Here is a 16,880-nt window from a genome sequence, read left to right as displayed (position 1 = left end):
CTGGTATTTTAATAATATTTTGGTAATTTAATGACAATTATTTTTGTTTAAAAGTTGTTAAAAATGCATGTCTCTTTAAGGAAATGCACTAATGTGCAAAGTCATCTTTTTTAAGAAATTAACTAGACTTTTTGATATAAAAAGATCTTTTGAATGTCAAGAATTATTAATAGTCAAATTTAAGACTTAAATGGCAAATTAATGTCTACATAAATCAATATGGAAGCTGCTGTAAAACCAATTTTTGTATGCATTTTTCTTACTCAACATTATGCAGTCTATCTAAACTTACGAGGATTTTGAGACAAGTTTATAGCAAATGAGTAACACTGTCTTTTGTATAACAAACCTACTTTTTCATCATTTGTTATATATCTATTTAAACATATAAATATGCATTTTACACAGAAAAAAATCCTGTATCAAACAAAAGACTTTAAATATTTCCAAACTAATACAACTTTTATTAAAAAGAACTACAATAACTTTAAACTGCTCTTCAAAATCCAACATTGAAATATGATGAAAGCAAACCCTGCTTAACAATCCATTATGGCACGCATGCCAAACCTTGCACTACACATAATACTTTCAGAAATTCCTATTATCTGAATGTATTGGCTCTTTATTTTTTATCATTTCACATATGAGCCTTTTTTGAAGGGGGTTTGGAAGTTTGATTGAAGAACACATATCAGATGCTGAACAGTGGGAAAAGAAACTAGTTAAAATTCTGCTGCTCTCTGCAGAAAAAAAAATGGACTACTCTATTTCAACTTTTCCAGTTTTCTATAGAAGCAATTATAGAATGCAAATATTTGTAAACTATATATATTTACGAACTTCAATATTGTTTTCAAAAACCAAAGTTATATTAAAAAAAATCAATATACCTTTCTTATTTTCTGTGTGCAGCTGCTCAAACAAAAGGAGACAAAAGTCTAGAAGCATCACTTCTTACAAACTGCTTTTTCATTTCTATCTGAAAATTATTTTTAAATGCTGTTTCTGGACGATTCCAACACTTTTCTCCTAACACTTTCAAAGACTTATTTCTTTCCGGGTTACATCTTTATATAGAGATGTATTACTTCTACTAAGAAAACTACATATAAATTTTCTGGTCAAATTCAATTATTTTCATTGTATGTAATCAGAGATACATTATCGAAAGGTTGTAAATGACAATGTCTTATTTGATATTGGGTTTTATGAAGTCTGTGGATTTCTATTACCTAAAAATATTTATAAAATCCATTAAAATATTCTAAAAAAATTATTTAATAAAAATTGTTTAATGAATTTTGTCTTGCACAAAGGTATTATATACACATAACATAATAAGTAGCAAAAACCTATGGCTCAATTCCATCTTCAGTAGCCAGTCAAGGTCAATAGAGAGCTTTATGCTGCAGGGGTGATCTGTATCAGCTGAAAATCAACCCTACATTCTCCTTAACAAAAAACTTAGTTACACAGGGAATTTATTGTTGGCATTTTCTTATGCACTCCTTTAAGCCCAAAGTGTTTGTCATGTCGATATTTTCTGTCACTTGATTAATACCCTACTTAGTCTTGTTAGGGAGATGGAAAGATCATTTTTGGCTACCCAAAGAATCTGATTCTAGAAGTATTACAAAAAATAAAATATAAAAACTGCAAAATGAAAATAACACACACTATGGAAGGATAGCAACCACATTAACAAAACTCTTAAAATAGCAATAAGTTTCAAAGGCAAAAAGTCTCAATTTTTCAATGTTTCTAAAAACATGAAAAACAGTCCTTCATAATGCAGCTTAGAAGTTTATATAATAAAGAAAATAAACATAATTACAGCAAAACAGATATACTTTGTTAAAGTGATAGTAATGTAATTACTATTACTTTTGTTTTTAATGTGGAGGTGACATGCTATTTAGGTCTCATTTGGGTGTCACTGAAGTCACTCAAAAAATTTTTCTTAGATTTAGATGACTTCTTGTTATTCTTCCTTGCTGGAAAATTAGTAGCACAATGCAACAGATAACCTTAATTTTAGTGCTGCATGGCAATGCTCAAGCAGTGTGAAGAAAGATGGACTTCTCCCTGTGATGACATTCATGGGAACATTAATTTCTATCATGTTGTTTTATAATTGTTTACTTGTATTGACTACGTTAGCTGAGGAATTACAAAAAAATCAAGAAAATATCTGTCTTCATTGAAATATTTAGAAGATGGTTTCAGTTTAAGTGCTTCAATGGAACGACATATGAAAACATAATTGTAGATGCCTATCACACACAAAGTCACCTTCAAGTTGTAGAAAATTACATTGTCATACTTCAAACTGTAGAAACTTAGAATATGTGATGAGACGATGGTTTCAGTACAGCAGGAATAGACAAACTTGTTTTCATAATTTATTCCAAACGACAGAACAGTTTCACACAAATAGACAATAAGAGACTCTTGGCATACTGTTGTCTCATGTTCAGCACCTGTAGACCAGCACTCCCAGGTACTTTTCTGACGAACCATTTTTCAGCTGTATGGGGTTGTGACTGAAGTGCAGGACCCAGCACTTGACTTTGTTGAACCTCTGGCAACTGGCCTCAGCCCATCCAGGCAGCCTACCCTGATTCTTCCTACCCTCTGGAAAAAGGAAACATAATCTATGAGGTGAAAATGAGATCTGAAGAACCAAAATTTTTGTGCCTGCTGTCAACAAGGAGGGAATAGAACTCTGACGCCATTGAGAGGAACCTCTCTCCTCTGAAAGCCAGACACGTTATGCATAGTAACTTTTTGTTTGATGGCAGTGGGAATCGATGAGTAAAACCTACAGTAAAGTGAAGTTGCTTCTGAAATAGCAGTGAGAGAAGGAACAAACCTAATGTATAAGGCCTACTCCTGCCCAATGTCATGTTCTCTGCAAACCTACTGAGGATGCACTTGATCTTCTCATCCAAGCCATTGATAACGATATTAAACAGATCTGGGCACAGTACTGAGACTTTGTGAGTCCCACTAGTGACTGGCCACCAACTGGGTATGTTGGATCTCTGCCATAACAAGAGTTTTCAAGTCTGAAAATACAAGTTGAAGAAAAAAATCTAAATATATCAGGAATTTATTGTAACTGGAATATAGAACTTTTACTGCTTCAGCGTCTGACTCAGTTTTGTATAGTAACTACAACTTCATTGTATATTTCCTCAAAGTTATCAAGTAATGTAATGTGAAGTTTTTTAGCATAGATTTGCAGAAAATTAAAAAGAAACACTGAAGGAATCAGTTTCTCTACAAAATTTAATTCTCCTATCAATCTCCCTTTTTTTTTTTTTACATAAATGTCAAGGACAAACATTTTTGCATGTTCTTTTCCATATATTTTAGATCATAGACAATGCACATTGGAGTGACCTTCACAGACAGAACAATTGGCCTTTTTTTGTTGTTTTTTTTTTTTTTTTTAACTTGAAGGTTGGGGTTTTTGTGTGATTCATATAACCTTCATTCACAGCTAGGTAACTAAGTATTGGATTTTATAAAGAAATTAAGACACCAGGCATTTGGATTAGTAGTATTTGCTATCATTCATACTCAATAATTGAGGTCACAGGGATTATAAACTCTAATGTGTCAAATTGAATTCACCAGCAACACATCTAAAATCCTTTAATTATCTGCTTTGGGGGCAATGGATTAACTAGAGCCTGTCAGGAACAAAGAGACATCCTGTTTACTTTTTCACTTTTTATTTATTTTTAGTAGATACCAATAATTATTTAAACAATAAATATAAAAACAACATATAACCTAAATCCTCTCTCTTTCTTAATATATTTTACATTACCATTTAATCATAACCACTGTATATTTACATCCCATTTTACACAGCAGATACGAAATGAAGTAAATTGTAGGTCTTTGTCACTTTCAAACATTTATCACAAAGAATCATATTAGACATAAGAACCCAAAAGTGTCTTTTGTTTTGCTCATAAAATGGTAACTAAAAAGAATGATGTGGAAAGAAAGATATATAAGTAGTTATAGTGTTCGCCATTTAATATCATTCTTATCTGATTATTTTGTCAAAGTTTCTTTCTGTTTTCAGTCACTAGAAGTCAAGCATAGTTCTTATTTTCTTCATTTTCTTCACACCAGATGTTTCACATTCACCAATTAAATGCTGTATAAAATGTCTCAAATTCTTAATGGTAAACTTCATTAGTATTGAAATTTTAGTTGATTGGAAGTTTTGTCTCACATTCTATCATAGTGTTGTTTGTAATCTGACCTTATAAAGCTTTAGGTCTATTTTCAGTCAGTATTGTCTTAGAAAATCTATATTTAATTCAGCATATTATGTAATTGTCTATGTTGCTATACAATATTTATTAATATACATGAGTATATATTTTAATAAAATAAAGAAGCATTAACTTCTTCAGAAAATGTTCTGTTGTTAATTTCCTCCATAATACCAAACATCACAAATGCTAAATAAGATGCCTTCCTCCTTATCAATAATTAGTACGTTACTGGACATAATTTCTGAATTTATATTTAAAAATGTAATTTGCTAAAAAAGTATTTTTAATAGAAGACCTTTCATATTTGATATCTCAGCAGAAAGACCATACAAGGAGGAATGTTTAGTTACCTTTTAGTCTCTGCTTCAAGGTTTCCATTGTTGTGTTTTTACTAGCTGATTCAGGAGATTGATTCAAGTCCTGTAACTGTGGTGAATATTTAATACATAAGTAGGCATCGTACTTCAGAGAAAGAAGCTCATGAGAGGGTAAGGGAAAGAAGAAAGATAACTCATTTATACACTCACTCAGGATTTCAAAGCCACTATGCAAAAAAATAAACAAAAACGATGCAAACGTAGACATCGGCAATGAACACTGGATATTGTGAGGTTATTTCATTAACAGCTGAGACGCAGTAGGGATTAAAAGGTGAAGATGGACAGATAAAGGCCTGAGTGATAAATTGTATCTATTGCTACAGAACTTCAAGAGTTTTTTACTTTTTTGATTCCTTCTTGTACCTCAGTGTGATATCTGCTTTTCAGAGATGCATTTAAAACAACAGAAGACAGGTATTTCATAACTATTTCATTATTCATGAAAGAATAAATGCAAACAAATCAATAAGTAAATATTTTTCTCATTGTAAAGTGAATCCATTGCAATATTTTCATTTCCATCTTTTTTTTCTGCATACTTTTGCCCAGTGTTTAAAGTACTTTAACAAAATGAACTAATATGAGACACTTAGAGATGAAGGATTGTCCTTACTCACTGCTGTTTGACATTAGTTTACTACAACAATAATTGCTTCATTATTTAATGAAAAACAATGTCACATTTCAGTGGCAAAGCTTCATCTTCTCAAGACTTTATTACACAATTGAAAGGATTGATTACTGTTGATTGGATGTTGTCTCAGGATATAGTCACTTCCAGATGATGTTGGATTTAGCAGTCACTTCTTCTAATCTTGGGTAAATCAAAATCTCTTTGTTCATCCTTTACATAATCCTTTCTGCAGCTTTTGGGAAAAAAAGAAAAAAAAAAGAGAAAAACAAACCCATTAAAAATGTCAGTCTTTTTCAGTTATCGTTACAGAAGTCTCTGTGTTACATCTCTTAAGAAAATCTGACTATGCAACTGGAATAACATTTTACACCCCCAATGTTTGAGTGGGTCTCTATCATATAGATGAGCATTATACATTAGGTTTACTCCTTCTCTCCCTGCTAGTGCAGAAGCACCTTCACTTCATTGTAGGTTTTACTCATTGATTCCCACTGCCATCAAGCAAAAAGTTACTATGTGCAGCATGCATCTGGCTTTGAAAGGACATTGAGAGAGTTTCCTCTCTCAATGGCAGCAGAGTTCTATTCCCTCCTTGTTGACAGCAGGCACAAAAATCTTGGTTCTTCAGATCTCATTTTCACCTCAAATAGATTATGTTTCCTTTTTCCAATTACTTTGCCTTTCCTGCAGGAAGAAAAACCAAAACACACCAACAACACCACAACAGGAAAAGTTTTTTCTTCTGAGTAAAACAAAACTGAATTTTGCTGAGACAGAGAAATGCTGGCATTGTCAGTGCCCAGTGTGCACTTTATGCACACAGATGTGGCTGTTACAGGACCAGGGGTAGTGACCAGTAAGAAGGACTCAGATTCCTAAAAAGATGGGCATTTTAACAACAAGAGAGGGCTGAAATACAGTAACACTAAAGGGTCATTTCCTTCAAAGAGAAAATATTGGATCCTCTTTACCCTGTAAACATTAATGATTTAGTGTTTAAAGGCTGATGAAAGAAAAAGTGACAGATATCTTTTAAATATCTCTAAATTCTGGACGATCAGATACATTTCTAATCAAATCCTACTAGAATGTCCTATATTTGTATAAATCATATTAATATTCTAGATAGCCCTCAAAAAGCCCCACCCACCTACAACTGCATCACAGTACAGTACAGCTGTGAAATACTTTTGCCAAAATAATTGTATATGTAATCTAATATACTGTATACTCCTGGCTATGGTATTCTTTACAACATTCATAAATAGTAGTGTTGTGTATACTTCTCTACCTATCTTTCTGTTGTTTAAATAGCAAATTGATAAAGAATCATTTAAATCTGGAATCCACAATATTTTTTTGCATTTTTGTTGACTATGTATTTCTATTAATTGGTTGAACATATCTTTTCTGTTAAGTTAACCTCTTTTAATATCTGTTATTTCAAAGTGTAGTAAGCCTGAGAACTGTCACTTAGGAATTTACTTATTCTGTAGTTATTGATAAATCACATGGGTTCCTGTTGTAATCAATATACAACAGAAAAAACCTATTTAATTATTTTATAATTGCATGCAATTTTGTATTTTGAACATGCTTAGCTTGGAATGCTAAAGACGATATTAAGCATATAGAGGTTAATTATGTTCCCCTATGTTAAATATGCATAGCATGTTATCTGATTTTAAATGCAAATTAGTATAACATAAAATGCATTTTAATTTAAAGATTGTAAAGCAATAATAATATAGTAAATATGAATAGACTTCTAAAATTAAAACTGCATTATTAATGGTTACATTAATAATTCTAATACTCCAAAATGGCAACATACGAGATTTGTAAGCAATTTTTTATATAGTACGAATCTAATAGTTTTAAGATTAATTTATTACAATGAAAAAATAGTGTTGTGTGAAACAAAGAGCAATGACACATTAATAAGCAGGTTATTTTTAGCTTTTGAGAATAATGAACATCTGAAGTATCATATTGTAGTGTTGTCACAGTAATAGCAGTACTGCAATTTTTATCTCTGTAGTATTTTCCTTTCCTTTTTTTTTTTTCTGTAAAGAAAATATCATGTGAACCACAATTTAAATTTGAAATACATTGATGACATATGAGGATAGAATTTCAAAAGTGATTTAATACTTCAGGAACCTAGATCTCTCCTTATCTCAACAATCACCAAACTAGAAAGCAATCAGTAGTCTAAACACTATTGAACATACTGTCAGTAAGATATGTGGAAACAGTATAAATGGTACTTCACTCACAAACCTGACTGTACACCTCTGATCTCTTCAGATGTTCCTTCCCAGATGTGTACATGGTACAGATGCATATAACATCAGGATATATACAACATAGGTGCATCTCACTTCAGTTCCTGATTCCAGAAATTTTCTTCAGATAATTTGCATTAAGAATAATTGAAGAACCCCACAGGAAGAAAAAACAAAGAACAGTCATACTAAATTAGAGGAATTTGTCCTGTACAAGATATAGGAAATATCCAGTTTATTGGCTTCTGGAAATACAGCTTCTTTATAGAGTAACAATTGCAAGGAAAAAAATCATGCTCAACTCATATTGCCTTCACTGAATATGAACAGTGAAGAATGAATTTTTAGATAATTTGATGCCAAACTATAATTAATCTCTAGCAAATGAGTGTGAATTAGAAATTTAATCTTATCTGAACAAATTATTTTCTTTTTCTTTATTTTGTAATGAAATCGCAAACACATTTCCTTCATTTACTTTATTAAGCAAAGTATCAGCCTAATGTCAAATGTCTGCTCCAGAAGGAAGAAATTGTTTTAGAAAAAAAAAAGAAAGAAAAAAAAAAGAACAAAACCAACCAACCAAAAAAAACCCCCAACAAACAAACAAACAAAACCACCCCAAAAACAAAGAAAAAATGTGTGACAGTATATGTTCCCTTAATGCCTCTGGGGAAAAATCTGAAAGGTTTCAGCTTAATCTTTCCAAGAAAACTCAGACCTTTGAAAATATCCATTGTAGAATGAGTAGAATATTTGCATACCTGTGAAATGAAAATTAAAAACGAAAACAACAAACAACAGAAGAAGAGTCATTGGAAATAAACTGTAATGCAATATATCAGTCATTTGTAACTGCCAGTGTCAAGACTCATGTTATCTATCATAGCACATTGCACCAGATCTTGAGTTAATCTTTATGCTGCTAGAGCTAAGCGGTTCTTTGCAGGAGTGATATTAGAAAAGTTTTTTCCAGCCAGACATGACCATTTAATGGCTGCCACCGAATAATTCTTACCTCACTAAAAATGCAGGTGTTAAAGTGGTAAGTTCTGCTGCCTATCCCTGGTCCTCAACAAGCCTCTCCTGTCAAAAAGTAAGCTGAGTTAACATTCAGGCAATGCAGTCAAACCTCCACTCAACACTCCCCCCAACTGGCTCAGCAACAGAGGCAAGAAAGGCTCTTTTGCAAGGTTTTATTCCAGCAGGGTAACACCAGACACTGTGGAACAAACCCAGGGAAAGCGGATGAACCACATGGAACAGGCAGCTTATAAAGAGGAAAGTGTGAGGGGCAGAGCTAAGGGCTGGGCATAGGGGACTGGCCTCCAGGGGAAGGGGGGTGGCCACCAAGGATGCCAAGCCAGTGACAGGGGAAGGAGAAACCAGAGGAAGTTGCAACACATAGTCCATGGGGGAGACTGTTTTTCCCTTTGGGAGGGCTACTTCTGTGATAAGTAGTTAATGTTTCCAGGGCTGAGGGCTTGGAGATTGGCCAAGGGAAGAGAGTTCATGGGATGCTACAACTTACTATCTCCCCTTGATTCAGCTCTGTAGTACACAAAGAAGGATTTACAAGATGCCAAAGTTCCCAATACGTTGCTCTTGGTTACTACAGTAAGATTGTTCTACAGATCCACAACTACAAGCTTTATAACCACTTGACAGAAATACTTACCAGAAACAGGAATCTACCTTAACTAATTTCACAGTTCTACTTCTAAATTCTATGTAGTCTTATAAGCTTTGTAAAGTCAATGGGGTTTTGTTACTTTTCTGTATTTCTGACATTTAGACCTAATTGTATTTAATTTGTTATGACTTCATATTTCTACCATTCTCTGTTACAATAGATTGGTTTCCTAGACTGAATTTAAGATTAAACAAGAGCTTACAGTCTTTATTTGGTTGGGTACAAGAACTCAGAAATGGTCATTTGCATCAGTTACTCAAACTATTCAACAAAAGAATTTACTTTTAAGACAAGAACAGGGCAAGTCAGTACTTTAACACCTTCTAAAGGGCTCTTTCATGAGAAAATCTTTCATATTCCCTGGGAATGACACTTGAGGCCATGGTAGTTTTATGAGCAAAGATAAGTTTATATTTTTCAGAGCGTTTGTTGAATTTACATACAAAATTTTCAGTAACTGAAAGATTGTATTAAATATATATATATATTAAAAATTCATGAAAGAAAAATATTTCAAAATGCTGTTATGGATATAAGAAAAGGAAAAGCAAACCCATAAGTATGATCAATAGGAAACAGAAACTTAATGCCAAAACTGAGCTAAAATCTCAGTAAATGCTCTTGACAGCATAGAAGCTAGTAGACTGGCTTACAGGATCTTGGTTTTGTTATGGCTGATATGAGATAGACATCACAGAAAAGGACTCCATTACAGGAGAATCAAGTATGATTCATTCTTTCTGTGGCCTTTAAGATGTAATCCTGAATTTATGGTTCTCTAATTCCTTTCCAAAGAAAATGCAGGCTTTCCATCAAATATAAAAAGAAAAATATTCTCATTGACACAGTAAGAAAAATCTATCAATATTTTGATAGACTATCTAATAACACTGCACAGAAGCACAGAATAACTGAGGTTGAAAGGGACCTTGGGATACAGTACAGTCTAACCCAGAAGTGTCAAGTCTTTGCTGCATACATACTGTTCAGAGGAGAAACCTGAAATGTTAAATGACAGGCTGAATTAAAATGTTAATAGTGCAGGAATGTGACTGAAGGAGCAAACCAGAGCCTATTTATTTGTACCCATACTATAGCCCTTTGTGTTTAAGGGAGAAAGACATCAAAGGGGTTCTATGTAAAACTGACTCATAAAATCGTCCCCATCAATGATCTCTTGGAAAGTTAGTCTCCCTGGTTAAGTCAGCTCAAGACTTGTCACTGATACTAAGATGATAATTTTTCAGACTATGTTTTAGAACATTTTGATGAACAAAAGAAGAATTGGGTAACTATCAAAACACCCAATAACTGTCTTTGCATCTTTAGTATACAAACTGTACAGTGAGGTTCTTGTCAACTAGATTTTGTTCTTGATGAGTATTGTCAGTTGAAATCCCTCTAGTTTAGCAAGGACACTGATAAACTGTACAACTCTGGTTTTCTTCTGGTAAGTATTAAAAAGCTTATGGGCTTATGGTTAATTTATCCTTGGGAAAAAATAAAAAAAAATCTTAGAAGCTAGATATTTGTCAGCAAGGTCTTTGTCAAGTTAAGAACACGTTTTCAAAGAGCAGAGACCAAAAGGTGACCTAGACTAAACAATAACATCAATAACATCCACAGTATCTTCAAGGTACTAGAGTTAACATATGCTTGTCAAGCACTCAGCCAACCCTGAAAATCCAGGATTTTAAGATAAGTAAACCAGCAATAAAGCATATATTTTAGAATGGCTTTTTAAAATTTATTCACATGAAGTGATGAGTGAAAGGATATGGTCAGAGGTGCAGTCAGCATGCCATAATTAATATTTCGGCATGGCATTTGCTTAAAGATTTTGAGGTAGATTTTAACCATAAGCACCAGGCAAGTCTAAACATCCTATATTTCCAAACTATTACAGTGTAATCTTTTGGGTTTTTTAAATGTGTTTTATCTGAAAAAAATGTGCTGTTTAAATGTTCTAAGCCAGAAAATTGCAGCTGTTGCTGGAAATTTGGCAGGAAGAGAGTTATAGAAAAAAGCAATTGTCAAAGGTTCTTCATAAATTTATAACTTTTTAATGAATATTTTAGTTTCATGATATTGACATACTTTTTGATAAATGCTTTAGAAAAAACACCCCTCTTACAGCTCTATGCTTTTAGTGATTTTTGGAATATATAAAAAACAAGTACTTTTTATAAAGGTATACAAAGTCACATCATAATTCTATAGCTTCTAACAGTTAATGTTGTTTCTTTTTCCCTAGGATTCTGAAGTCCTATATGTAGCCTTTTTGTCTCTTTTGTCTGGACTTAGACTGTAAACAAAAATATTTAAGAAAGCTTTAATAGTGTTTGGCTGTTTCCCAGATGTCAGGTTTATCATTAAAATATTTAATTTAAAACATTGCAAAAAGATATGCCTCATTCTTGACAAAATACTGATAAGACAATTTGCAGAGTTGGCAAACAGTCAATTGTTGCCACAAAAAAAAAAGTACAGGAGGAAGAGACTGAAACTGTATAATTTGCAGTATGTCTGATAAAGGTGAAATCACTAAGCAAGTAAGATTACTAAGGCAGCTACAAATAAGGGCATGAGAGAGTGTGCCTAAATAAGAGAAAGAAGTATTTTGGGGTTTGAAAAGTGTTTTTGAAAGGACAGTAAATATGGTGGCAGTGATGATTAAGAAAGGCTATAAAACATCAAGCAGAAAGTACAAAGAGGACAATATGGGAGTGTGTATCTTTTATCCTGTTTTCAACCTCTGCAGCTTGGCTCAAAACAGTAAACCTGTTGCATGTTTGCAAGTCTGTCTGAATTATCTCTGTGATTAAGGACACCTGGAGTGAATGCCATAAAAATATTCCCACTAGAAAAAACACCTTCATAAATGTGAAATTCAGACATTATATAAATAAGTGACATCTCTATTTGTGAAAAATGTCAACAGTCTTCTTAGTAAGATACTAGCACCACTTAGGGTCTATTTGACTCTTTCTATTCTTCAGTAAAGTGGGAAACTTCTTTTTTTTATTGACTGCAGTAAGAGAAATACAGCTTTTTGTTAGTATATGCTTTCAAGAATATGATAGCGAAATATCCACCTATTAAGTTTATTGCATTTTTTTTCTAGTAAGCAAACATACGGAATAAATAGTTGTGCTATTCCTTCACAGGCCTTTTCTTGGAATTCTCTAATCAATATTTACTTGAAATATATATAGGAATAAGAGAGGAACACAAGTAACCCACTGAGGAATATATTACTATAGCCAATGAGTTGCGCTCAGCTGTTGGCTCACTAGAGCTATATATGTGCATTTAACAGAGGGGTGTATAAGGACATTTAAGAAAATATGAAATTATACTTTTACTACTAAAGTGACAAAAGTGAAGAATTTCAAAAAGAAAATTCCTTTGTTTTACTTCTATCTTTTTGACAAAGTGTTTTTGTTTTCGAAGGTGTTTTCATATCTTAAATGGGACACTTACCTACTATAAAAACCAGAATAATCTTAAAAGATCTGCTCATAGCAAATATATAATTTAGATCTGTCCCCTGTAAAGTGTTATTAATTTGATCCAACCCCATCACTACTAATCTGGGTGTCATACAAGCTAACTATGGCATTACTGTCATGTAGGAAAATATGAGCCAGTAGTTCACATATGAAAACTGAGGATTATTAAATTTGCATTAACTCAGACTTCTAATATTTTCATTAGCAAATAGCACTGTGATAAGTTAAAATAGCGACACATGAATAGTGTATTTTAGTAAACTTAGAGAGTTGCATTTCATGGTTAAATTACCTGATGTTGAAAGGTCTCACTGTGGAATATTTTTTCTCCAAAGGCAGATAGGGAGACTCTCTCTTAAACTCCTTCCCGGAAGATTTTCAATGAAATGGTAGTAAATGTAAGGAGGGGGTAGTGGAGGGAGTGGAGGATGTGGAGGTGTCTGTAAGTAAAAGGTCAACTTTGCCTAAGGCAAGAATTGCACATATTGATGTTCTGGTTTCTATTTTAATCCTTTTTAATTATTCTGTGGAGGCTGAATTTAAAAGTGGGACAGTTAGTTAGCCTTTTGGCTACTATAAAGCTTCCAGCTGGAACCCCCAGAAGTGTTTGTGTGTCTTGCACATGTCTACACTGCAAACTGAACTAGCTGTAGGTGAATTGTTCCAGAAATGAAAAGCAAATTAGCTGTTTCATAGAGAGTAATTGCACCACAGCTCAGTGCAGCTTAATGCCCACTTCTGAGAGCAAGAATTGATACACAGTGTGTTGGATGGTAGAGTTATTAGACCTGTTTATTCCAGATCTACTAATGGGTTCATCCCAACATGGGTAATGCTAGGCAGTAAGGGGTCACCTTGTCTTGGGTAGTACACATTTAGGAGCACTTCCGTAAAGAGAAAAAGGTACTTTATTTCACTGATATATTTATATTTTCACTGATATGCTTAAAAAAACCTTTGAATTACAGCTGAAGAAACACACAATGACATTGAAAGTCATACCTTTTTCAGGAACAGAGAGGCAGATGCATGGATTTAAGGTCAGCTTGCAACAGACTCGCAGACAGGTCCTGCAGGGATCCAGGGAGAGTTTGGAAGGATTTGTCAGCCCACGAACTCAGTGCAATCTGTTTGATTGCAGTAAAAGAAAACTGATCTTTCAAATGGGAGGAAATATAGACTTATTTTCAAACCTTTTACGTAAACAGTGTCATACTGTTTATGTAAACAGTGTAATGCAAACGATGGTGTGTAGTTTTTCTCCATATAGTTGCAGCCCTCAACTCCCTTTAATTGCAGTCCCCTAAATGCATACATTTAGATATCTTCACTTCAGAAAAGAAAATAAAAGACATTTTAATTTCAATAGAAAATTACTTTTCCCAGTTTTGTGTTCCAATTGGAAATACTGAGTCTGGTTGGACTGGAGAGAGAGATTCATGAAAGACCCTGTTAAAAGAGACAGTTTTTACCAAAAAAACCTAACTACTTTAATTATCCTTATGCACAAAAGACACTGGTCCACTGTTGAGATAGTTATTGCTGCCTTCATTTGTGTATCATTCCTTATGGTAAATAATATTAAAGAATTGCACTCTAAACCAGCAGATGATCCAACAGAAAACGTATATTTTACAATTTTTACTGCATGCATGCATGTAATTTTTTAAAGAACACAGCAAAATTCTGCTCCACTCTTAAGGGCAATTACCAAATTTATATTTATTTCTCTGAGAACATAATGTGGTTTTTACTTGATACTCCAACTTCTCTTCAGGGCTACTCATTGTGATTTATTAGGAATCTTTTTTTCCCTTTTTTTTCTTTCTTTCCTTTGAAGAGTGGAGAAGAAAGTATAAAGTTCAGAAATAAAAGATTAAAAAGATGATGTCAGATTTTCAACTGATGAGCTGATCTGCATACTGAGGGAAAGTAATTCATTTCCATGGAGTAAAAAAGGATCAGTGAGCATGAAGTTGAGGTTTACAAAAGCTTAATAGAAGAAATAATATGAATACAAATTCATTTTTAAATGGAGGGAAACTGATAAAAGTAATGAAGCAAGACTGTTGAGGGTAAGTAAGTATGCTGGGAGGTAGTTTCCTATAGAAAGTTAAACCCCCCAAACAATTAATAGTCATTAACAGGATTTTTTGAAGTATCATCCTTAGTTCAGACTTTTTAAACTTATGAAGGACTTTCCAGCCGTTTTTAATTTATTTTGAAGAGACAAAATGAAAATTAAAGTTACTCATAAAAAAAAAATTGCATGTTCTTGAATACTAGAGATTAAGGTGTTGTAGAGTCCTGAATATTTGAAGGGACCCTAACCCAAATCCTCACTGAGATTTGACTTAAGCAAGAGATACAAAATTCTTTACAACTTCATCTCAGATTAGATTTGCATGACACAGAAAACCTGTAAAATTCAAATAAAGAGAAAAGACAAAGATTTCACAAATTAAAAAAATATATTAATTTAGAAGAAAATTATGTTGAACACTGCACTTATAAATCAACATCTTATTTCAGCACATTGATTTTCATCTTATCTTGTGTTGTAGAGGTTCATGACTTTGTGACTCCCTATATAACAGAACAGGATTTATGTTTCATTGTAAAGATTCAAAAAATACTAAATTTAACATGAGATACAAGTAACAGTGATAAAAACAAGATAAATTTTGTCAGACAAGTGAAAGAACATAAAGATTATTCTTGATAATTTGGTTAAGTTGAAGTATATGTATATAAAAGGTAAAAGAAACCTGTTTGTGGGGAAGGACATCAGTTTGGACATGAGCTTCTGCCAGCTATACACCAGAATGAACCACAGAGTCATGATTCTTTGTGAAGAGAGTGCCTCCATCCCCTCTGTAGCCATCCTTACTGGAATATTTTGATGAAGATCCTACTGAAACTTCTCTTCTTCAGACTTAGTTACTTCAGTCTTTCCCCCCAGGGCAGCTTATCCATTACTTCAATCATCTTCCTGGGCCTCTACTGTCCATACATATGTTTCTTCTTTTGTGGAATCAGAACTGAGCACCAGTTGCCAGGTGTGGCCGTATAAACAAGCACTGAATAGTGTAGGATGATAATCATAGAATGGCTTAGGTTGAAAGACACCTTCAAGATCATCTAGTTTCAACCCCCTTGTTCCAGTCCTCTAACTAGACTAGAAATGCCCCTACAGATGCAGCCCAGGGTCTGATTTGCTTTTTTTTTTTTTTTTTTTTTTTTTTTTTTCCTGCAGCAGTGCAACATTACCTTGTGTTTAGCTTATTTTCCACCAGGGCCTCCGGGTCCCTTTCAGCATGACTTCTGCTCAGCCATGCAGATCCTAGTCTGCACTGGATCTTTGGCTTATTTTCTTCATTTTGTCCCAGGGGCAGGGCTTTCACTTGTCACTGTTAAACTTCAGAGTGAAGAAAAACTAATTCAGATTTTTCAGTTTTTCTCACTCTATTAAGCTTTAATTTATGGGGAAAAAGCAAACAAATAAAACAAATAAAAATGGAGAGTGTGCCTGGAAAAATACTTCTCTACAGCAGTTTATTTCAAAAGTATATGCAACATTTGACAACATAAGGTTTATTTTATAATAAGTGGAAATGAAAATATCTTGAGGTTTTTTTTTTAATGTTTATTCATGCTAAAATGAAAAGTTAATACTATCTCTAATTCTGTTTTAAGCACTGTAAAGAGAATTTTTAATTTGGCTCCAGCAGATCAAACCACATAATTTTGTGAGAAACCCTGCAGTTAAATTTTTCAGTATTTCTCCGAAAATACCATCTGCTGTTTAAGCCTTGTATAAACATATATATTATCACTTATTCTTTGTTTCCCATACTAGGAATTGATTTTATGAAATCTCATCCAATCCAGGAAATGCTGAACAATGAACACATAGGGGTTTTTTTTGTTTTGTTTTGTTTTTAATTACCTATTACATGGTTTCAAAACAACTTTCTCAGATTTTATAAAACTGGAATTACCACATCATTAGCTTATAGAGCAGTGATATTAATTTTCAAAATTATACACATGATGTGTTGAAATCTAC

General features: G+C 33.2%; 1 long non-coding RNA gene across 1 annotated transcript; it reads right to left on the bottom strand.

Annotated features, from left to right (window-relative positions):
• Nucleotides 1-3,783: 3,783 nt before the first annotated feature.
• LOC135293938 (uncharacterized) lies at nt 3,784-15,850 on the bottom strand. The gene is made up of 5 exons (XR_010356056.1): nt 15,702-15,850; nt 13,814-13,938; nt 8,625-8,692; nt 7,602-7,727; nt 3,784-5,550 (listed from the first exon to the last, which is right to left on the bottom strand). It is a non-coding gene; the product is annotated as an uncharacterized LOC135293938 (long non-coding RNA).
• Nucleotides 15,851-16,880: the final 1,030 nt, after the last annotated feature.

The sequence above is a fragment of the Passer domesticus genome, chromosome 2 (genome assembly GCF_036417665.1).
Source record: "Passer domesticus isolate bPasDom1 chromosome 2, bPasDom1.hap1, whole genome shotgun sequence".
NCBI lineage: Eukaryota > Metazoa > Chordata > Aves > Passeriformes > Passeridae > Passer > Passer domesticus.
This window is presented reverse-complemented; position numbering and strand designations above follow the sequence as displayed.